Source organism: Narcine bancroftii, chromosome 3 (assembly GCF_036971445.1).
Source record: "Narcine bancroftii isolate sNarBan1 chromosome 3, sNarBan1.hap1, whole genome shotgun sequence".
NCBI lineage: Eukaryota > Metazoa > Chordata > Chondrichthyes > Torpediniformes > Narcinidae > Narcine > Narcine bancroftii.
This window is the reverse complement of record NC_091471.1, coordinates 167,494,257-167,518,461: the sequence shown is the minus strand read 5'-3', so window position 1 is coordinate 167,518,461 and position 24,205 is coordinate 167,494,257. Positions and strand designations below refer to the sequence as shown.

Below are 24,205 nucleotides of genomic sequence, written 5' to 3'. Positions count from 1 at the left end.
TTTCAATTACATTAGAGTCAGTATAGGGGCAAATAAATGTTTGGCTGTACAAAAATATCGCCTAAAGGAAATTAGAATCAGGGTAGAGCTAGCAAAGATTAATCCTTTTAAAGACAGTGCCTGTTAAATATAATCAAAATTACTTCATCAAAAAATTGCCTAGCAACATTTCCATAAAGGACAGTCTTATACTTTGATCTGACTCGAGATCAAACTCGACTCTAAACCACAAAGAAATGTTCAGTTCTGGCACTATTCTTCATTTTGTTTCTGCGGATACAACAGGTTATATTTTATGTTGTGATGCATCTTGAGCTGTGTATCTTACGCATTTCCAATGACTCTTTCAGTACAATAAAAGGGAATGCATCGTTCAGATCCGATCATTTGAGTACCATTTTGACTCTTAATTGTTTTTTTCTTATTTTTCGAAGATCAATAAATCAAATTGTTTATTGTCCTGAGAACCAAGACACAGTGGAAAGCTTTAATTTTGCAGTGACTACTCCGGTAGAGCTACTAAAGAAATACAAACACATGCCAGAGTAGTCAACTCAAGACTGGTTTACTGAAGCTTTTCAAGCGGCTTTTATTCCCTGCCTGACCCGGGCTCCACGGGACAAGGTGGGACCTTGTTAAGGGACGGCTGCTGGTCCACGAGACCAGCAGGTTTAAATTGAGACTTGTTAACGTCCCGTGCCTTTCAGCAGGGGACCCCAGCTGATCAATGCACCATTCCTTGGCACTCAGTACCGCTAGCATGCCAGCCCTTAGGTAAATCCATGCACTGCACTGATGATGGCGGTTCGCATTACTGTGCTGAGTGCCCGCTTGGCCTGCTACACAGCTGTTACATCTTGTGTGATTTCCAGACAAGTCAACTAATAATTAAGTACAGCAACAATAAAACATAAGTTCATGGTATTGTTTCACAGTAAGTGATGGCACGGCAGGGGTAGCAGTGAGCGCAACACCTTCACAGCACCAGCAATTGGGACCGGGGTTTAAATACCACAGTCTGTAAGGAGCTTGTATGTTCTCCCTCTGTCTGCAAGCGTTTTCCCTGGGGGCTCTAGTTTCCTCCCATCATTCGAAACGTACTAGGGTTGTAGGTTAATTGAGTGTAAATTGGGCAATACAGACTCGTGGGCAAAAATTACCTGTTACCGTGCTGCATGTCATAAATTTAAATTTTAAAAATTAAAAATGTAAAATTTAAATTTAAAAATTAAAGTCAGAGTGCTGGTATAATGTCCTAAAAATAAAGCACAGGGTACAGAGAAGAGTACAGTTAAAACAGTGCATAGGCATCAACTGTTATCAAAGTAAGGTCAATTTAAGAGGCTGATTACAGCAAGAAAGAAACTGCCATTGAATCTAGAGGTTTTCAAGATCATTTATCTTCTGCCTGCTGAAAGGAGGTGGTGGGGTGGAGAGAAGGGTGAAGAGAGTGTGAGTGAAAGCAAGTTGCATTGAATTCCACACTGTGTAGGTCTCAGTGCCATATTGATGAATGTTTCAACACCCTAGACATCGTGTTTGGAACAGCCTCAGTCAGTTTAGTTATCACACATGCGTTTGTCCACTGTATCAATCTGAGTCTTTTGTTCTTTGGAGTGGAACCCTCCACTAGCAGCTTCTGTTAATTATACTCTTTAGCATGTTTATCAGAAGGAAGGACAATCAGACTAGTACCATCTAAAGGTTTGATCAGCCACTTTCAGACTGCTTATTGATTGCACAAATGTTCGTAGCCTTCTATAGCAAATCAGATTCTGGGGTCATATTGATTTGTTTTGCAGGTGTTTAATTTTATTTCTGCCTCCAAGATTTACTTTATTCCATAAATTGGTGCACATGTGGCCATCACTTTAAAATGTAATCTGCCTAAGAGGATAAGCCTTTCACTATTTTTTTCGTTACCATTTGTAAGTGTCTGGTTCATTTTAGCAATCTGGCAATATTAAGAAATCAGAGGAGCTTTAACATGTTGTCAAATACTGTATTGAACTTCCACAGGTGTACTTTGAGAGGCATACTGACTATCGTAATTGCATGACATCCTGGTTTGGAAACTTGAGTGCTCAGGAATGCACATGGCTACAGAAAATGGCAAACCTATATTAGTGCACTGGCCTCCCATCTAAGGAACCCCACCACTGTGGTCACATCTCTTCTCGCTGCTACCTTCAGGCAGAAGGTACAGAGCCCAGGTCCAACACTTCTAGGTTCAAGAATAATTATCTTTTTCCATCAGCTATCAGGCTTTCAAATCTTCTGGTACTACTTAACCATAAATTACTCTGAGGCCACCAAAAGTTGTCAGCCCAACTGAAATGTTTTTTCTTCCACTAATTGCAACTGAGAATATTTATTAATCAATTCCTTTATATTTGTTCTCTATTTTTTGTCTTGGCATATTATGGCTATCTTAATGCATATTGTTGTAGCTGGTGTATTTTACATACCCATGTGCCAGCAGCAAGTAAGAATCATGGTGATTCTTATTATAAGTTTGTACCTGACAAAAAACTCTCATCTGGTTATATTGGTTATATTGACTTGTAAGTCTTTATACTTCCACTATTCTCATTTTATTATAATTCTAATAGCACTTTTTTGATCTAATATGGATGACCCGATCATTGCTTGTATTAAAATCCATGTGGCATAGTTTCACCTATGTGATAGTACAGATCGATCACCAATGTATATAGTGTATAGAGTTACAGTATCTAGACTGTGCTTATAGCGATTGGCTGAGAGCTTAGCCACGCCTACTGTCTGGGCCTTAAAGGGTTGTGTCCCTAGCCAGGTCGGATCATTCCGGACTGGTCGGCCACCTGTGAAGAGCTCCTGTCTTTTGCTAATAAAAGCCTTGGTTTGGATCAACAAGTCTTTGATTCTTTCGACGAGCTCTACAACCTATTCACTTAATCTATCAATATATTTTTTTAAAACTTATGTTTCCATTTATGCCAACTATTCCACCTTTCATTGTCAATGCCAAAGTTGCATCCATGGCATTCTATTGTTTTACCTATATAATTGACCAATATGATCTATAATTGAATTGCAACAAACTTAATTCATATGCAAATCCATTAGATCATCTCTGTCATTCACTGTTTGACCAATTTCCTAAAAGGTCAATGAATTGCCTTCAATTCTAAGTGCTTTCAGTTCAGAAAGAGGTTTCTTCTGTGGAACCTAATCAGAGTTCTTCTAAATGTCCCAGAAACAATATGCAAATGGTTTAGTCTTCAACAAAACAATAAAATGAATTCAACCTGATCAACCCAAATTCATGCTGGGTCTCCGTCTTCCCAGCTCAAATATCTCCAAGAGTTCATTCATTCTATCCATAGCAATGGCTTCCAGTAATTCACAACAGATGTTAGACTAACAAGTTAAATTATTTCACGTTTTTTTACATTTTTCTTAAATAATGGTGATCCATTTTCAATTTTTCTTGTATAAACAAACAGTTCCTGAATTAAGTGAGCTTTGACTACAATTCCACCTTCAATACCATTCTCCCTACCAAACACATCCCCAAACTTTGGAATCTTGGCTTCAATGAAAATGATCAGCAACATCTCCTCCATCATCACACTCAACACCAGTGCTTCTCAAGGACATTTATCTAGTCCCTTACTGTACTCCCTCTAGACCAGTGGTCCTCAACCTTTTTTCTTTCCACTCACATACACTTTAAGTAATCCCTATGCCATCGGTGCTCTGTGATTAGTAAGGGATGGCTTAAGGTGGTATGTGAGTGGGAAGGGAAGGTTGAGAATCACTGTTCTAGACCCAATTTTTACTGAAATATTTTGCTTGAAAAAAAATGTCACTGGCCCATTTCCTTCGGAGTTATGAAACTGCACAGAAAGAATCAATTAGGAACGATTAAAACAGTGGTTTTCAAACTTTTTCTTTCCACCCGCACACCACCTTAAGCCATCCCTTACTAATCATAGAGAACCGATGGCATAGGGATGGCTTAAAGTGGTATGTGAGTGGAAAGAAAAAGGTTGAGAACCCCTGCTCTACACCCACAGTCAGATTCTGCTCCAGCTCCATCTTCAAATTTGCTGCCAAGACAAAAGTCAAGAAAGCTCACCAATGCCTCTTCTTAAATGGGTTGGAAGTTCAGCAAATCCTCAGGTCCTCAAATCCTCACTCATCGGCTTTTACAGATGCACCATTGAAAGCTTCACAGTATGGCTTAGAAACTGCTTTGTTCAAGATCAGAAGAAGCTGAAGAATATAGTGGACATCACACAAGCTTCTCTCCTCTACATGGTCTGCATCTCCCACTATCAAGGAAAGGCAACCAACATGGTAAAAATAACTCATCACATCCAAGTTACACTCTGTTCTCCCTCCTCACATTGGGGAGGAGGCTCAAAGGTGTGAAATTATTTTTTTAATGCATGAACAGGCTTAAAAACAGATTCTCTCCTACTCCTGTTGCTCCTCAAAGAATCACCCAACTCTGCAATCATGCTCCTCTTGCTTTATACCCATTGATATTTTTTCTCATTGTAACTCAATACTTGGTAAATGTGTTCTTATTTTTCTACTTTATAAAGCCATATGAATGTTAGAGCTGACCTATTAGACAGCTTGCAGAAGATCCTTTCTTACTGTAACAGATATAATGTGACAAATACAATTAAACTCAGATTATATCTTAAAGAGCTGTACTTTTGTTAATTTTCCTCTAAAACACTTGAGTGGAGATCATCACATCCAAGGGTTCTTTATTTCCATTTATTCAGTACCTTGTGTACTTTAGTGAGTGTCAATGCTTGATAAATTATATCCCTGCATATTCAAGCTGAGCTCCAACTGAATCTACAAATTCTCTGATGACACCATCAATGTCGGCCTAAAAACTAAAACTGATGAGTCAGAATACAGAATCTGGTTGAATGGTTCCTGAACAACAATTTTGCTCTCAATGTCCCCAAGATCAAGGAGCTCATTGTTATTTTAGGAAATAAAGGCTGAGGGACCCTGCACCTGACCATATTGGTGAGAGTCCATATTTCAGAAAACCTCTCCAGGAAGGAGGAACTCAGCAGGTCACATATTCTCTATAGGAGGTAAAGATATATATAAGCAACATTTCAGGCCTGAACCCTTCTTTGATGCTGAGTTACTGTAATCACAGCATCTGCAGAATTTTGTGTTTCACATTATTTTAGTCATGTGAGGTAAACAAATAAAAGCATCAAACATTAAAAAAGCAAATTTAGTTCTCATATTAGACACTCTTCCAGGCAGTATTGCCGATAGAAAAAAGAAACAGGAGTTCATTGGATTCTGTGATTAGGTGGTTGGCTGTGAGACTGCGGGAGGTAGTGGAGCAGGGACAAGGTGAGTGTTGATGAGAAACTGCATGCTCCTGGTAAGGGACATGCAACTATTGTTACTTTGTGAGCCTCTTCACAGGACAGCCAAGAGCAAAAAGGTACCTGATGCATTTTGATCTGGCATTATACATCTGTGTTAATATTGATTAGTTGCAGTCACCTTCTGTTAATCAAAGCATCCACAATGTGAGGTGGTCCACGATCAGAAAAAAACATGACAAGATAACCATTAGTGAAAATAAATAAATGAATGAATGAATAGGTAATGGGTTACCTCCTTTGAACTTCAGCTGATGATAGGTGTGAAAAGCTCTCCAAATAATTTATAAAACATCCTTTGAAAAATAATATTCTCCTTATTATTCTTGCTACTATTTGTCAAAGGGAACATCATGATTGGCACACACAACTCCTTCACAGTAATAGTCAAGATCTGCAGTTTCCCACAGGGTTATCAAATTATTAGGAGTGACTTTCTGAGATTGTAGATATAGATGAATTCAGGAGAAAAGTTGATAAATGAAGCTTATATTTAACAATTATTTCTCTTTTATTTTGCTTCTAAAATGTTATGAGCTGCAACTGTTTACAGACATTCCCTATATTACAGCATTCCAGAGTTTAAAAAATAGTTCAATTACTATAATCTATTTTGGGACATCCTGGTGCTTAAAATACCATTTATTCTGAAAGTTCATTATTCGGTTGCCATTCCCCCTGCAAGAGATATAAAGATGAACATCAATCTCTTTTCATATCTTTCTTCTTCAATTTATTCAGATTTTTCTTTGACATGCAAAGTTTGCCAATATTTTGTTCTACCTTTGGTCCTTTATCTGTTCTGCAGAGTTTATCTGTGCAGCACGGTTGGCGTAGGGCGGCACAATTGGGATAGAGCAATGCCTTTACAATGCCAGCAATCTGGACCGGAGTTCAAATCCTGTACTGTCTGTAAGGAGTTTATACATTCTCCTCATGTTTTCCCAGAATTTCCAGTTTCCTCCCACTTTTTGAAATTTACTGAGGTTGCAGGTTAATTGGGTGTAAATTGGGTGGCAAGGACTCGTGGGCCAAAATGGCCTGTAACCATGCTGTACGTCTGAAGTTAAAATATTTAAGATAATGGGTATGAAATTATCCCAAAAATGTGAAGATGGAAATGTGATTTACAAGAATTATATGTCCCTATAACTATTTGAAAAGATTAAATGGACTGATAAAGAGACCGTGAAATACATTTGAAATTATGAAGGTTTTCTTCTGATAGCAAAGTCTATCAAGTCTGTTGTTCCTTAAGATGAAACTTTTATGATAAAGAATGTCCCTTATACATGATTAATTGGAAATAGATGAGAGCAAAAATCCCTGATGCCAAGCTGGTATAATTAGATCCTGATTACTATACACAAGTTTAATTAGTGCTGTTCTACACCCAAGGATGGGAACTCGTTGCACGTATTAAACAGAAATCAAACAGCAGTCTGTTACCTCAAGAAGCTGGAAGGACTCAGCAGGATTGGCAACATCTATGGAGAAAAACAGCCAGTCAACATTTCAGATCTCGATAAAGGGTCCTGACCAGAAATGTTGACTGACCATTTCTCTCGATGGATGCTGCCGGACCAGTTGAGACCCTCCAGTTTCTCTTTGTTCATTCAAGATTCCATCATTGCAAATTTTGTGTTTTTCAAAGGTCAGTTATCTATTTCACTCCCCTCCCCAAATTTGTCTCCTTGATTCATTGGCACAGAACATCAGTAGCATCTTTAACAATCCCTGTCACACGCTGATACAATTAGATGGCAATAGATGTGGTGCACAACCATCAAATGTCAGAGACAATATATTTTGCATAATGATAGGCCAAATGAATCCATGGCTGAGGCCCTGGTGCAGGGGGCAGGGATTCAGGTTACTGGATCAATGGGATCTTCTCTAGGAAGAGGCAACTTGTTCATGAGGGACAGATTGCAATTAAACCAGAGGGGGACCAATATCCTGGCAGATAGGTTCACTAGTGCTGCACAGGTGGGTTTAAACTAGATTAGCAGGAGGATGAAATCTTATGCAGGACAGATGTAAGTAAGAGGTTAAAAGTTCATATGGTGGGTGATGAGAGAAAGTTTAGTAGGCAGAAGAAAGGCAGGAAGTGAAGAAAGACTGTTGGTTTAATTTGTGCCTATTTTAATGCTAGAAGCCTATCAGATAAAGCAGATGAACTTGGGGCATGGATAAACACATAACTGAGATGTGGTGGCCATTACAGAAACTTGATTAGAGAGGGGCAGGACTGGCAGCTCAACATTCCAGGATACAGGTGCCTCAGGTAGGAAAGAGGTGGGCATAAAAGAGGAGGGGGAACTGCATTAATGGTTAAGGAGGCTATCACGGCAATGGTCAGATGTGGATCTGCTACTAAGGCTACATAGGTGCAGCTGAGGAAGAAGTAAGGCTTGATCAGCTTGTTGGGAGTTTACTACTGTCCTCCAAATTGTCAACGCAAATTAGAGGATAAAATATGCCAGGAGATTGCTGCCAGATGAAGGTCAAATCAGATATCATGGTCAGGGATTTTAACTTTCCAAATATTGACTGGGAAAATCATATGAGAAACTTTTAGACAGCGTGAATCTGTCAAATATATTTAGGAAAGGGGAATCATGTGTCACAGAGGATGTAGGATGTGGGATCCTAAAACTCCCAAGAAAATGATTATTTAGCTAAAGTAAACAGAGATTAAAATATGAAGGAAGAAGATAAGAATAGTCCATTTACTTTTTAAAATGCCTTTGAAGAAAGGAATTGTTGTTGCTGGAGTGGATGAAGGTGTGTTCCTGGATATGAAAAGAGGTCTCTGACGCAGGGAGCAGCAGCGAGTGTGACCAGCCTTTCCACTGGCGAAGATGGCATTGGGCCAAAGAAAACAGCAAGGTCAAAGTGTCAAGTTTGAGTTAGAGGACTGATTTCAGTGGTGAATTAGCAAGTGTTGTAGAACAAGGACAGTCAAGATTTGGAGAGGTTGGTTCAGTTTATGAAGATGCTAAACAAGTTAAATATAAAACTAAGGCTATACAAAAGGATAAAGAGATCTCTGATGGTGAATTGCAACAGATGGTATGGGAATGTGAGATTATATCAAAATGATGTGGAAAGAAATAGATTATTTAAGATCTGAGGTTAAAGATATGAATGAAAAATATGAGCAATTATCAACAAATATGATGGAAGTACAAGAAAAACAGAATGAAGAAAATCAGAATATTATGAAGGCTTGTGAAAAGGGTAAATGTATAAAGGAGAAGCTGAAAAATTTGGAGTATGGAGTTAAGGAAGAAATTATTGAGAGGAAGATAAATTCTGATAAAATTGTTAAGATGGAAAATTTTAGTAGGAGAAGCAACATTAAGATTGTTGGCTTGGAGGAAGGAGAAGAAAAACATGATGTGATTCAGTTTCTCCAAGGATGGATACCCAAGGTTCTGGGGGTAAATCAATTTGAAGGTCTAATTGAAAATGAAAAAGCACATAGAGCCCTCAGACCACGACTGCAATCAGATGAGAAATCTTGCTCTATAGTAATTAAGTGTTCAAAATATCAAGACAAGGAAAAGATTCTAGCTATAGCAGCAAAAAAAAGTAAGAATAAAGAAAAGTCCACTTGAATATCATGGTTCGAATGTTTTCTTTTATCCGGATATTACTACACAGCTGTTGGCTAAGAGGAGACAGTTTAATGAAGTCAAGAGAAGTCTTTTGGAAAAGGGATACAAGTTTATATTATGTTATCCAGTGATGATGAAGATTATATTACTCGATGGCAAAAACACATTTTTTTATGGATTACAAACAGGCATCAGATTTTGTGGAAACTTTGCCTTCTAATAGGATGAGTAAATGTGAAGAAATTATTTGCAATGAGACAATGGACTAGTAAATTAGAGGCTCTGTTTTGATGTAACACCTGAGAGATGATGGGTGCCAGAGTCCATCGGCTGCTGTTCATAGGCTCGTATGTGGCAATGAGCCACATCCCGCACGATAGAGGGGGGGGTGCTGCTTTTGTTCTTAGCACCAATGTGGGGGGCGGGGTAGGGGGGGATTGAGGAAGTTCCACTATTATATATATATCTATAAATGGAATTGCATTGATGTTCTATTTTAATTTAGAGAATTGATTAAATACTGAATTTAAATTGGATGTTGGAGAGATGTGAGATTTTTAATGGATATATGATTCATTAGGATATTGTTAGATATATTGGAATTTAACATTTAGAATTGATTTAAAATATAAGAGGTCCAATTAAGATTGAAAAGCACATAGAACTCTCAGACAACGGCCATAATCAAATCAGATTTGGTGGAAACTTTGCCATTTAATAGGTTGAGTAAATGAGAAAAAACTATTTGGAATGGGGCAATGGATTAGTAAATTAGAGACTTTGCTCTGATGTAATATTTGGGAGGTGATGTAAGGTGTCGGAGTCCGTCGGCCGCTGTTTAAGGGCTTGTTTGTGGCAATCAGCCGCATCTCATATGATAATGATGGTGGGGGGGAGCGGGGGGAAGTGGTGCTATATTCCTTAATGCCACAGAGGGGGTTCTATTATTAAATATGTGTTTATGAATAGAGTTATATTGATTTCATTGATTTTTTATTTTACTTTAGAGAATTAATTTAACATGGAATTTAAAATGGATGATGGAAGAGATATGAGATTCTTAATAGATATATGATTAATTAGGAGTAATATTAGATGTATTGAAATTTAACATTTAGAATTGATTTAAAACATAAGATTTGCGTATTTGGATATGTTATAATGTGTTGGTTTATGTAATCTCACACCACCTGCTCCCTCATGCCTCCCGCTCCCCTCATGCTCCCACACACCTCCTGCACCCTCACTCCGTCCGCTCCCTCATGCCGCCCATTCCTACATGCCATCTGCTCCCTTGCCCACACTCTCACACCACCCATTCCCTCAGGCCGGTCCCCCAGGTAACGCAACAATGAGGGGCTGTCAGAGCGGGTCTCAGGCAGCGGGGTGGGGGGCTGTCAGAGTGGGGCTCAGGCAGTGGAGCAGGGGGCTGGCCGCACTGTGAAATTTACTTGCCAGACTGACACAAGCTTGCAGGCACTAACATCACTAATTGTAACTGGTAGGACTGGTTGTCATTTCACACATCCAGAAGGCAATTGGTGAGTTAACTTGGCCTGGCTCTCAACTCTGCTCAGAGCCTGGTTGAAATTGATTCACCCTGCCCAGTTATTTCTTTTCGCACTTTGTGATTCCCGCAATTTGACCCTCCAATTTGGAGAGTTAACTCACATGTACTCTGCGATGTGAAAAGGCCTAATGAAGGAGATGGTCGTGAGGAGTTAAACAAGAAACACTTCAGATGCTGGGGTCAAGTGCCATACAATGGCATGCTAGAGAAACTCAGCATGGACCTTCCAGCGCCAACCATTTCAATTCAGAACACCATTACGACATCAACTTGTCTGCCCATGGCCTTATGCACTGCCAACTGAGGGCACCCGAAAACTGGAGAAACATCTGAAATTCTGTCTTGGCAATCTCCAACCAGGTTGGATTAACATGACCTCCAATTTCCATTAACCTCCTCCCACTGTCTCTTTCTTTCCTTATCCCTCTGTTTCCTTTCCTCCCCCCTTCCTTCGTCGATCAGGGAGCTGCCCTTCATCATCTCCCTTAAGCCTTCTCAAATTTTTGCTCTTCTGCACTCCCGTCTATGCCCACTTATGATATCTATGCCGACTTATGACCTCTAACGTGTTTGCCTGAGTCTTCCCCCACTCCTTCCTCCCTCTTCTCCTCTCACCCACCCCACAGCCTCCAACCTCTTTATTCAGGCACCTGTCTCATTTTGCTTATGCCTGATGAAGTGCCCAAGCCTGAAATGTTGGCTCCACTGAATTTCTTCAGCACATTGTGTATTATAGATGCAGGTGAGGGTTGCATTGATGATAGTGGAGGGAAAGCTGTGTTAACTAAAGAAGAACGCCTCAATCCAGACAAGCCATCAAGCAACCATATAGACTGATCATGAACTGATCTTATTTTATTCTCCACAGATTCCCACCAGGTTCCCCCATATTCTATCATGGTAGTCAATTAACCTACTACCCTGCATGTAAATGACAGTCACAGGAAGAACATGCAAACTCCACACAGACAGCAAGCCTGTTCAGGATTGAACCCAGGTCTCTGGCACAGTGAGGCAGCAACTCTACCAGCTATGACCCCCCCTGAAAAAAAACATTTTCGAAAAGAACATTTGAGTTGGATCGTTCAATGGATGCTGGCTCAATGCGTCATCTCGATCTGGATGACTTGGTTAATATTATACAAAGTTCAGGTCAGGTTTGGTCAGAGTAGAACAAACCTTAAGCTTCAAGTTTGGGTCAGATTTGGGTTGGGCTTTAATTTTAGACCCAGTACTCCGCTAGTTCTGCTGTACTTACTAATGTCAACAGTGTACTATCTCTAATTCTCCACAGATATGTTTCCAAGGAATAAATAAATTATTGCATTTTCTCTCTTTTTAAAATATTTTTATTGAGTTTAACATAAGCATGAATACAAAATTGATAATTACATAATAATTCATTTGTATACAGGTAAGCACGCACAAGGGGGGGCGTGGCAAGATGGTGTAAGGATCAGACGTGCCTTCCAGTCCTCTCCTGACTCTATCTTATTGTTTTGTCTAGAAATGCCCGTTAAAATTCTTTAAAAGTTTAGATAATTTCAGTGCTGTTAATTTAACTTATGATGGTACAATTGGTGGAAAAGAGAGAAAAAAAAACGACAACAGATCATCAAAAATACATTTTCCAAAAGTTCAAGTTTTGGAGCCTACCTACAGGAAAGACACCGGGACTCAGCGTGAAATGGATCCCAGGAGAGAGGTACAGTGTTCGGATGTAGAGCTCTATGTTACATCGGTAGAGCCCCCTAAAGAGGGCACCAAACAACCTTTAGAACAAAGAGTTACTCAAAGGCATTTGTCAACTGTAGAGGTGGCGCTGCAAACTGCATCTCTTGAGATACAAGAACCTATACAACTTGATGTACTGGGAGAATTTAATACATTATGGACTGGGGAAAACCCCGGCCAGCGTCCTCCAGTCATTGCTGGAGAGGCTGTGGCTGGGGTTTCCACACGCAGTCATACTACAAAGAAGGTAACCAGAATGAAGGAAGGAATAGAAGATACTTTGGAGAAGAAGCAGGAATCTGTTGAGCCAAAATCTCTTCCAATTGAAAAGATTTTTGTGAATTTTGAATCTAAATTATCTTATACAATGCAGGGATTATCCAAGATTATGAATGAACTTGGTACTAGGTTTAATACTTTGGTGAAAATACATTCTCAACAGATGGCTGAGTTTGGAGCTTTTAAGCTTGAAGTGAGAGATAAATTTAATTCGTGTGAAGAAGATATAGACTAAATACGGGATCAAGTTTTTGATGTGACCAAAATGGTCGAAGACTTAAACTCAAAATAAAAATCTGGTGAAAAAGATTGATTATTTGTAAAACCAATCCAGACGGAACAATATAAAGATTATTGGTTTGCCGGAAGGTATGAATAAGAAATTTTTTTACTGAATGGAATCCGCAGGTGCTGGGTCAAGAACATTTCCCAGAAGGTATAATACTGGAACGTGCTCATAGAGCCTTGCGTAGAAGACCTATTTCAGGTCAAAGTCCAAGACCTGTTTTGGTTCGTTGCTTGAATTATTACGACAGAGAAATAATTTTACGAGTGGCTATTAGAAATGCACAACAGAGAAAATTACCCTTGATGATTCAAAATAATCGAGTTTTCTTCTATGCGGATTTGAGTCAAGAAGTTATGTTCCAACGACGGGAATTCAATCCTGCTAAAGAGTTGTTGTGGAAGAAAGGTTACAAGGCAACCTTTAGATATCCAGCTGTTTTGAAGGTTTTTCAAGATGGTTGCCAACCAAAGTTCTTTGATTCTCCAAAGGAAGCTATAGCATTTGCTCAAGAGCTGCCAATTACTCAGTTTCAACAGAGACATAGTCCGCCGCGATCTCTAAGGAGACAAGAGATGGAAGGAAAGAGCCGTGCTCCAAGAAGGAATGGTTGTAATGGTGACTCGGCAGTTGGAGCTGATTAAAAGAAGAGCTGTCCTTTTTTTTTCTAATTTTTTTTTAAAAAAAAGGGATATTAAATAATGATGTTAGTTTAAGATGAAGTGAGAGTTGGGGGAGAGAACTGGATAGGCACTATTTCCTGAAAGTCATCTGCTACGTGTGAGTTATCTCACACCCATTTTTTTTGGGAGTTACCGCATTGCGCGGTTTAGACGGGAGGGGGTATTTTTAACCTCCTACCCATTTTTTTTCCTTTTTTTTGTATTATTAGATTAAAGAGTGAAGGGGGTTTTTTTGTTTAAATATTTAAAAAAAGCTTAAGAAAGTATTTGATTGTTTAAAAAACTAAAAATTGATGTGGTTTTTTTTGTAAAGTTTATTCAGTAGATGGTTGACCGTTTTGAGTTTTGTGTGCCCGATGGAGATGTGGGGGGGCTGGTAGTCATGGTGGGGAGCTGGCTGATGGAGGACCTCAGTTTTCTTCAGGCTGACTTCCAGGCCAAACATTTTGGCAGTTTCCGCAAAGCAGGACGTCAAGCGCTGAAGAGCTGGCTCTGAATGGGCAACTAAAGCGGCATCATCTGCAAAGAGTAGTTCACGGACAAGTTTCTCTTGTGTCTTGGTGTGAGCTTGCAGGCACCTCAGATTGAAGAGACTGCCATCCGTGCGGTACCGGATGTAAACAGCGTCTTCATTGTTGGGGTCCATTTCATCAGATGCAAGGATCGACAATGAGATAGACAACAGACTCGCCAAGGCAAATAGCGCCTTTGGAAGACTACACAAAAGAGTCTGGAAAAACAACCAACTGAAAAACCTCACAAAGATAAGCGTATACAGAGCCATTGTCATACCCACACTCCTGTTCGGCTCCGAATCATGGGTCCTCTACCGGCACCACCTACGGCTCCTAGAACGCTTCCACCAGCGTTGTCTCCGCTCCATCCTCAACATCCATTGGAGCGCTCACACCCCTAACGTCGAGGTACTCGAGATGGCAGAGGTCGACAGCATCGAGTCCACGCTGCTGAAGATCCAGCTGCGCTGGATGGGTCACGTCTCCAGAATGGAGGACCATCGCCTTCCCAAGATCGTATTATATGGCGAGCTCTCCACTGGCCACCGTGACAGAGGTGCACCAAAGAAAAGGTACAAGGACTGCCTAAAGAAATCTCTTGGTGCCTGCCACATTGACCACCGCCAGTGGGCTGATAACGCCTCAAACCGTGCATCTTGGCGCCTCACAGTTTGGCGGGCAGCAGCCTCCTTTGAAGAAGACCGCAGAGCCCACCTCACTGACAAAAGGCAAAGGAGGAAAAACCCAACACCCAACCCCAACCAACCAATTTTCCCTTGCAACCGCTGCAATCGTGTCTGCCTGTCCCGCATCGGACTGGTCAGCCACAAACGAGCCTGCAGCTGACGTGGACTTTTTACCCCCTCCATAAATCTTCGTCCGCGAAGCCAAGCCAAAGAAAAGATTCAGTAGATAAGGAATATCTGAAATTTAAATGTGAATGGGATGGATAAATTTTTTTTTATATTTTTTCTTTAACTTTAAGGTGAAAGGAGTGGTAATTCTGGTGTATATTATTTTGCTATTTTAGTTATAGAATGAAGGGAATAATGGTGAAAATTATAAATTGAATTGTACAATTCTTAATGAGGCTTGAATTTTGTTTGTGGTTTATGCTCCATTTGTTGAAGATATAGATTTCGTTGTAGATGTGTTTTTATTATTTGGATATCTGAATTTTAACATAATGATTGGGGATATTTAAATGTGGTATTGGAGCTTTTATTGGATAACTATTCAAGAGTAAAAGGGAAAAATGGTGGAAGAGTACTAAAATTAAATTTACAATGCTTAATGAGGTTTGAATTTTGTTTTAAGATGGTGGCTTATGTGACTAATATGATGATAGATGAGAAGTTAGTTGATATTTGGTGAAGGTTTATCTCTATAGAGAAAGTTTTTTTTTCATCTTTTTTTCATGCTACAATTTTTTTTAAGAATTGATTATTGTTTAAGAATTTTTGATAGATAATGTTACTAGCTTTACTAATTTTTTATATTAAGTTTGAGTTAAATATATGTTTCATCTTAACTGTTAAATATATGCATTTAAGTTTGATTTAAATATGTTTTTTTAAGTCTGACATCTTAGTACTAATTACTTTTCTTTTTGTTAGTATTTTAATCAGTTATGTTTTTGTTTTTTTTGTAAGTGGGTTTTTTTCTCACATATATTATTAACTTTATTAATTCTTCTCTCTTTATTTTGGGGGGAAGGGGGGGTTGGACTAATTTGAGTTGGATTATTAATGTGTAATAATTATTGGGGAGGGTGTAGTTTATTTAGATTACTGATATTGTATTGTAATTTTATTATTTTATTCTTAATTTTTTTTAATGTAATCCTATATGTTATTCATGTTATAAAATCTTAAATAAAGTTTAAAAAAAAGGTAAGCACGCACAAAAAAAGCCAATGAATAAGAAAGTTGATAAAACTACACCAATAATTAGAAATGTTCTATGCAACCATGTTAAACCAATTTATTGAAATAACTTGAATAAAATAAATAAAAAAAAGAACAACACTAAAATAAATCTAATCTATCCTGTCCCTCTAATCAAAGTCACCTTATAAATTAATAAAAGCAACTAATAATGTGGAAGCACTGGTAACCCTCAGAGAACAGTCAATGAACCATCGGAACATACAATAATTATTAAATTCTAAGAATTGGTCCCACAATTTCATAAATTGGAACTTTTTATCTTTAATATTATATTGTAGCAGCCCGCAAACCAAGACGCAACCTGCCTCATATAATTGGCTGGCGAACATGGTGATTGCGAGGGCCCCACAGGCCACGGTCCCACTTGACCTCCTGCACTGCGGGAAACATCAAGTCATGGCAGGAATGCCAACCAGTCAGAAGCTGGCACTGTGATGACATCACTCCTGACATCAGAAGCAGGGAGTGAATATAAACAGTGCAATAAATCAGTCTTCGACCTTGCATAGTGCGTACACTACATTGATGACGGGCCAAGCAGCTCTCCATGCGGTCTCGCTAAATTTGCCAATGTTCTGGGCATTGCAGCCACATGTGTAGTTCGAACTGGCGAAGGCCCATTCCACCTTTGATGGATCATTGCCAATGATACCCATTACTACTATGTGGTCAGCTCACTCGACCAGGACATGGCAGCAAGGGTCGTTCATTTCCTAAGGCAGCCTCTGGAGCAAGGCAAATACAGAGCCATCAAAGACTCACTAACCCACACTTTCTGGCTTTCATGGTGTGAGTGTGCTAACTGTTAGCAGCACATGGATGGTTTGGGGGACAGGGCCCCATCTGCCCTCATGAGCGAGTTGCTCACACTCGCTGAGAAGCACAGGCCTTGCCTGCTCTTTGAGCAGATTTTCCTGGTGCAGCTGCCCAAGGATATCTGATTCTTGCTTGCCGACAAGGACTTCAGCAACCTGAGAAAAGTCGCAGCCCGGGGAGACGTGCTCTGGGGAGCAAAGAAAGAAAACGGTGCCTCGGTGGAACAGATCACCAAGCCCTGACCCCAGCCAGCAACAAGGCCATAGCAGATGGAGAGGCAAGTGGACCCCGCTACCCAGCCATATTGTTATTATCATCAATGATGGGATGTGGGGGCCCGTCGATGCCGCCCACCCTTTGAGTTCCGTGAAATGCCATGGCCAACCATCGTTAACGGCTGTGGTGGTTGGCAAACGTGACAGCCTCCTCCACACATGGGACACTGTTGGAAAGGCAGTTCCTCATGGACACTGGTGCCAAAATAAGTGTTCTACCCCTCCCCCCCATGGCCTACGACTCACAGGATGCCAAGCCAGGCTCAGCATCTCTATACAAATTTATGGCACCCTCACCATGCCCCTACAATTTGCTGGCCACCAATTGAAGTGGACATCTGCTGTCGCGGCAGTGGCACAACTGCTCCTGGGAGCTGATTACCTGTTCATCCACTGCCTGCTGGTAGACTTAAAAGGGTGGCGTTTGGTGCACACCAGAACATTTTAATTGCTGCCCCTGGGGGAAGCCAAACTACTGGCCCCCCACCTCGACTCCGTCACACTGTCCAATGACGCCTACACATGCATCCTGGAAGGGCTCCCCACAATCATAGTGCCAAAATTCTTCTCCGAGGATCCAAAGTATGGGGTAAGACACCACATCCTCACTGAGGGCTCCCTGCTCCTCGCCAGGGTGCACCACCTTCCCCACTGAAAACCTTTCCCTCACCAAAGAGGAATTTAAGAAAATGGAGGAGTTGGGGATAGTACGGCAGTCGGACAGCCCTTGGGCCTTCCCCCTGCACATGGTTCCAAAGGCAACAGGAGGGTGGAGGCTCTATGGTGATTACCAACGCCTTAATGAGGCCTCCACACCAGACAGATACCCTATGTCCCACCAACTTAAAAGGGGCATGGGTGTTTCCAAAGGTCGATTTAATCAGGGGTTATTATCAAATCCCAGTGCACCCCAAGGCGATACCCAAAACCGCCATTATCACCCCCTACAGCCTGTTCAAATTCATGAGGATGTCCTTCAGGCTTAAGAATGTTGTTCAGATTTTTCAGCAGCTAATGGATATGGTGGGCCAGGACCTCCCATTCGCATTCATCTACTTGGACAATATCCTTATTGCCAGCCAGAATCATTCAGAGCACACGGCTTACCTCAGACAACTACTCACCCGCCTGCAGGAGTTTGGGTTGGCAATCAAGCCTGCCAAGTGTCAGTTCGGGTGGGACACAATTGATTCCTGGGGCATCATATTGACAGGTATGGGGCAAAATCTCTGCCCGAGAAGGTGGAGGCCATTCGGCGGTTCATGAAACCTCACACCAAAAAAGGGCCCATTTTCACGCTCATGGCAGGGAAAAATAAAGATGTTGCCTGGGATGAGGAAGCCTTGGAGGCATACCAGAAGGCTAAGGATATTCTAGTTAACACCACCTTTCTGGTTCACCCCAGGCTGGAGGTGCTGACTGTCCTCACAGTGTCCACCTATAACTACGATATTTTGTACCAGCTGGGCAAACTCAACGATCCCCCAGATGCCTTATCCCAGGGGACATGCACCATTTCAACTGTCTCCAGGCCCTACATGATAATCTGTGCCACCCCGGAGTCACGAGGCTGTCCCACTTTGTCAAGACTTGGAATCTCCCGTACTCCGTAGAGGACGTCCGGTCCACGGCCAGACGCTGCCAGATCTGTGTAGCTGCAGTTGTACTGGCCAGAAAATGCACACCTCATTAAGGCCGCACACCCCTTTGAACGACTCAATGTCAATATCAAGGGCCCCCTCCCAACCTCCAATAGGAACACCTACTTCCTGACGGTGGTGGATGAATTCTCCAGGTTCCTCCTTGCTATTCCCTCCCCAGATATGACCTTGTTGACGGTTATCAAGGCACTGCATAGCATCTTCACCCTGTTTGGGTATCCCAAATACATTCACAGCGACCAGGGGTCCTCGTTCATGAGTGAGATGCTGCAACAATACTTCCTATCCAGAGGCATAGCCACCAGCAGGACCACCAGTCATAACCCCAGGGGTAATGGCCAGGTGGAAAGGGAGAATGCCACTGTCTGGAAGGCAATGTTCATGGCCCTCAGGTGAAGGAACATGCCAGTGTCCCATTGGCAGGGTGTGTTGACAGAGGCTCTCCACACCATCTGGTATTGCTATGCACTGCTACTAACACCACCCCACATGAATGCCTCTTTGCTTTCCCTAGGAGATCGGCGAACAGTTCATCTATCCCTCCCTCCATGGTTGGCAACTCCAGGGCCGGTCCTGCTATGGAAGCACATCAGGGGCCATAAAATGGGCCCACTGGTGGAAGCGCTGCACCTCATTCACGCAAACCCCCAATACATGTTCGTGAGGTACCCTGATGGCCATGAGGACACTGTGCCAATCCGAGACCTGGCGAGGGCCGGAGACCCTGAAATTGCCCTGCTGGCCATGGATCGGACTGAGGACCTGATCACACCACACAGGAGCAGAGTCCTAGAGTTCGAGCCGCCTGTCTCTCCGCCAGACCTCCAGGAGCCTAGTGTGGAAAAGGATCATTCACTCCCTCGGGAGTCCCCCGTCAGCACCCCATCCCCTGCGGCCCCTGTCCCAGATCCTCCCGTGGCGGGCCCCACCCCCCCTCTGGAGGAGCAGTATTCAGACACACCAGCCCCTCGGTGGTCTGGTAGAAAGAGGAGGTCGCCCATGCACCTAAACCTATAGTCTGAAGGAGCCTTCTTCTCCACCCCCCCGTGTTTTTTTTTCTCATGTTTGTTACCTGCAGTTTCTATTTTAAAAGAGGGGATGAATTTAATGATATGGTTGTGGGTACCGGCTGGCCCACCCTCCTGATGACAATCTTTCCTAGATTCCTCCCTGGACTTGTCCCATGTGACCCAGGCCATAAAGGTCGAGTGTCCTCTTCCTCTCCTCATTGCCCTAGCCTTAACCCAGGCCAGCAATCTCTAGTGTAATAAAGCCTATCGTCATCCCTCAGTCTTTGTCTGTGCATTATTGGGGCAACTGGTAGCACCCAGCAATGGCATAGGTTCAGCCATGTCCACATCGGCATCAAGATACCTCTTCACTATGGTTGATCACCCCATGAGGTTGCCAGAGGCAGTGCTGATGGCTGACACGACCAGAGGCCTGCACCAGGGCACTAATCAATACCTAGGTGTCCAGGTTTGGAGTTCCAGAACATCTTACCTCCAACAGGGGAGCGCAGTTTACCTTGGAGCTCTGGGAAGCGCTAGCCAAACTATTTGGAATGCAACTCCACCATACCACAGCATATCACCCACAGGTCAACTGGTTGGTGGAGCGGTTCCACAGACACTTAAAAGCATCCCTGATGGCCTGGCTCAAAGGGCCCAACAGGGTGAATGAACTGCCTTTGGTCCTTCTGAGGATACGCACCATGCCGAAGGAGAACTTTAATGCCTCCAGAGTATAAATGGTCAATGATGCACCTTTGGTAATCCCGGATGAGTTTTTGGCCGCTGCCAAGGATCCAGAAACCCCTATGGTTGAACTGAAACAGTTGAGGGAAAGACTGGGTACTCTAGCTTCTGCACAGCCCCCGCTGCACAGCCAGCTTAAATCCGTCATCCCCAAGGACTTGCACATCTGTGAATATGTTTTTGTGTGAATGAGAGCACATTGGGAACGCCTCCAATGGCAATATGAGGAGCCGAACAGAGTCATCAGGCACAATGGGTCAATGTGTGTATTGGACATTGTCAGCAAAAAAGGAAATCTTCAGCCTCGACCACCTGAAACCAGCCCATATAGACATTATCCAGCTACTCGAGACTCAGCCCCTGCAAGACAGAGGTAGGCCACCCAAAGCAGCAGCAGACACTCCAATCGCCTGTTTGGTGGGGGAGGGGGGTTCTTGTAGCGGCCCGCAAACAGTCATGACTGGGCTCACAAAATGACCGGCGAACCCAGCAGGAATGTTGGCCAGTTGGAGGCCAGCACTGCAATGGCATCACTCCTGTTGTCAGAGGCAGGGAGTGAATATAAACAGAGCTGGCAGTGCAATAAATCAGTCTTCAACCTTGACTGTGTGGATATCATTCTTACTCCACACTTTGCTACCGTATCTAATTTTCTCTAAACTTAAATAATATAATCCACTGTGTATTAGGGGATGAATCATCTTTCCATTTCAATAAGATTGCTTTTTTTTTTAAAAAAAAACTTAATTTAAAATTGTTGCTACATACATACAAAAAGGAAAAATCTTAATACATATGATGTACATATGTAATCATATAAAGATGGCTCATCTGGCTATCAACATGGTAAAAGCTAAAACTTTTCCTGAGATGCCGATATAGGTTTATCTAAGTCACAAGAAAAACCAAGCAGAGCAATTAACAGGCAAGGTTCCAAATTAATCTTAAGAATCGTTGATAACATTTGGAAAATGTCTTTCCAGAATCTCTCTACATTTGGCCACTCCCAAAACACAAGGATCAGAGAAGTTTCAAAAATTTTACATTTCACACATAATGGATCAATAGCTGTATAAAAACAAGATCATTTAAGTTTGGACATGTGTGTTCTATCTTTGGCTTGGCTTCGCGGACGAAGATTTATGGAGGGGGTAAATGTCCACGTCAGCTGCAGGCTCGTTTGTGGCTGACAAGTCCGATGCGGGACAGGCAGACACGGTTGCAGCGGTTGCAAGGGAAAATTGGTTGGTTGGGGTTGGGTGTTGGGTTTTTCCTCCTTTGCCTTTTGTCAATGAGGTGGGCTCTGCGGTCTTCTTCAAAGGAGGTTGCTGCCCGCCAAACTGTGAGGCGCCAAGATGCACAGTTTGAGGCGATATCAGCCCACTGGCGGTGGTCAATGTGGTGTGTGTTCTATATACCACCTAAAAATTGTAATAAGCAAAGTCTTGCACAGATTGAGGAATCATTAATCAAGCTGAGAGTAGAGTTCCAGTCTTCATCTGAAAATGTTGTGTTCAAATCTCATTCCCAGTCGACTTGATCCCAGCCATGGGAATTGAATTTAAATCCAATAAATTATTATAAATATATGATGTTAAGAATTCTTGCATTTTTAGACCACATTTCACAGCATTTTATTGTCTCACCATTTCACAGTAGTGAATTGCAGTTGAAGTTCACTCACTATGCATGTTTAACATTTATGGAATAGGAGTCAGGCCTCCATTTATCACCCACCCTCATTGCCTTTGAGAAGGTGGTGGTGAGCACAGCTCTTCAACCACTGCAGCCTTTCAGGTGAATGTGATTCCACTGTGCTATTAATGAGGGAGTTCCAGGATTCAGACCCCATGATCATGAGAGAGATACAGCCTGTACATTCAGTGTCAAGAGGTCCCTTTTTCTCAGATAACTGGCCATCTCACCTGATAAAATTTATAGCAAGGCATAAATACACCTTCTGTAAAATCTGTTAATCTTTAATCCCCATTTTTGCCTTTTGCATGGTATTCCTGAAACATAAATAGGAATTATTCTTTCATTCTTTGTGCCTGGAAGTTCTGTACATACTTTGGCTTCTCTGGGCTGGTAAATGTGCAGAAGAGGCTGCAAGCTGCTTTTTTTTTTTCAGAATGGTTTCCATTATCAGCAGGGCTTGAGAGCAAGCAATAGTATTACACACATCTCTCTCCACCTCAGCTCCCAAATTCCCAGGCCCAGGAGCTGCTTTGTCTGTCATGGGCTTTTTCTAATCTGGGTTGAGAAGGCAAAGCTCTGGAGACCAGAGCTCATCTGTGAGTCATCTGGTTAACAGTTCAACTTACTTCTCATCACTATGAAACAGGAAGGCTCCAAAGCCTGAGTGAATACAATATACACAGAAATATTCTCCAGAGACCCCCCAAGCTTTCCCACCTCTGCCTCCGAGCACCTGGAGTTGTGCAGGAGAACTAAACAGAGATGGCAGTCGCTATCACTTCACACTTCAAGAGTACAAAGAGTTGAATTAAACTCTCACCCTACCTGACAGAACCGTTATGCTCAGCAATCCTTTTATTCAGAGCCTTTCTTTGCCTCGGCTATCAGTTGTCAGCTTAAGTATGAGCTATTCCCTACTTGGACAGAATGGACTCAGTATATATCCCTTTGGGAGACGGGCACAGCTACAAGCTGCATTCAGTTCTCCCTCCTGTCTATGCCTTTTGTTTGGGAAACAAAAACAAGATGGTTGCTTTATATTTATTTCCAACCTTTAGTTAAAGTAACACCACCAAAAGAAAGTAAATGTAAAGTGAACCAAGGCTCTTATGTCACTTCCAGTTACTGTAACAAAATAATGGATTTAGATGTTGGCAGTGCAATTCATATCTTTCAGACAAGACATTCTCAAAGCCCTGATGGTTCTGTACAAGATGACATGGCATCATTCACAGGGGAAACTAACAACAATTCTTTTTTAATTTTTTTTGTGATTTTCCCAACTTAAACTCAAACAGTTTCAATCTTTTCGATATTAATGTTGACAACATTAACATTGATTACAGTTTACAATTATCAATTTGATACAAGATTTTCTGTAGAGTTCAAGCTTTTTCTATTCCCTTTCCCCCCCCCCCCCCTTACTCCCTCAACTAACAACAATTCTGCTAATCACGCCAGAGGAAAAAAAAAATCACTGTACTCAAATGCAGAAACAGGCTATTGCAATTGTCCAGAAACTGCAGAGAATTTCTGCAGGGCTTTGCTGATATCCCAGCAGAAATGACAAGCAGGTAAACATCTTGTGATAAAGCATTTAGTGGCTTTAAGAGAGGAAGAGAAAAGCAGAATTGCTTTCACCCAGGGTGGTCCTGGGTTTAGTCTGTGGTACATCAGACAAGGCAGTTCTTCTTCAATAATCCAACAGTTCAGGATTCTCTCAGAAGGGGGAAATCACAGTATGATTTCATTTCTCATATAAATGGAGGGTGAAATAGTTCAATCTAAAGCCAGTATATTGTGTTCAAACAGGGAGACCTACAATGGGATGAGGGAGGAGTTGGCTGAGGCAGATTGGGAACAGTGGTAGTGCTTGGCAAAAGTATATTCCAGTTATGTACAAGGACACTGAGTGTCCAGAGAGCAAGCCCTGGATAAG

General features: G+C 41.8%; 2 long non-coding RNA genes across 4 annotated transcripts in view; both read right to left on the bottom strand.

Moving 5' to 3' along the window:
- LOC138757814 (uncharacterized) overlaps positions 1-24,205 on the bottom strand; it is a 179,944-nt gene that overhangs the window by 143,193 nt on the left and 12,546 nt on the right. The window lies entirely within an intron of this gene.
- LOC138757817 (uncharacterized) lies at positions 5,908-22,576 on the bottom strand. The gene is made up of 2 exons (XR_011353911.1): positions 22,494-22,576; positions 5,908-6,098 (listed from the first exon to the last, which is right to left on the bottom strand). It is a non-coding gene; the product is annotated as an uncharacterized lncRNA (long non-coding RNA).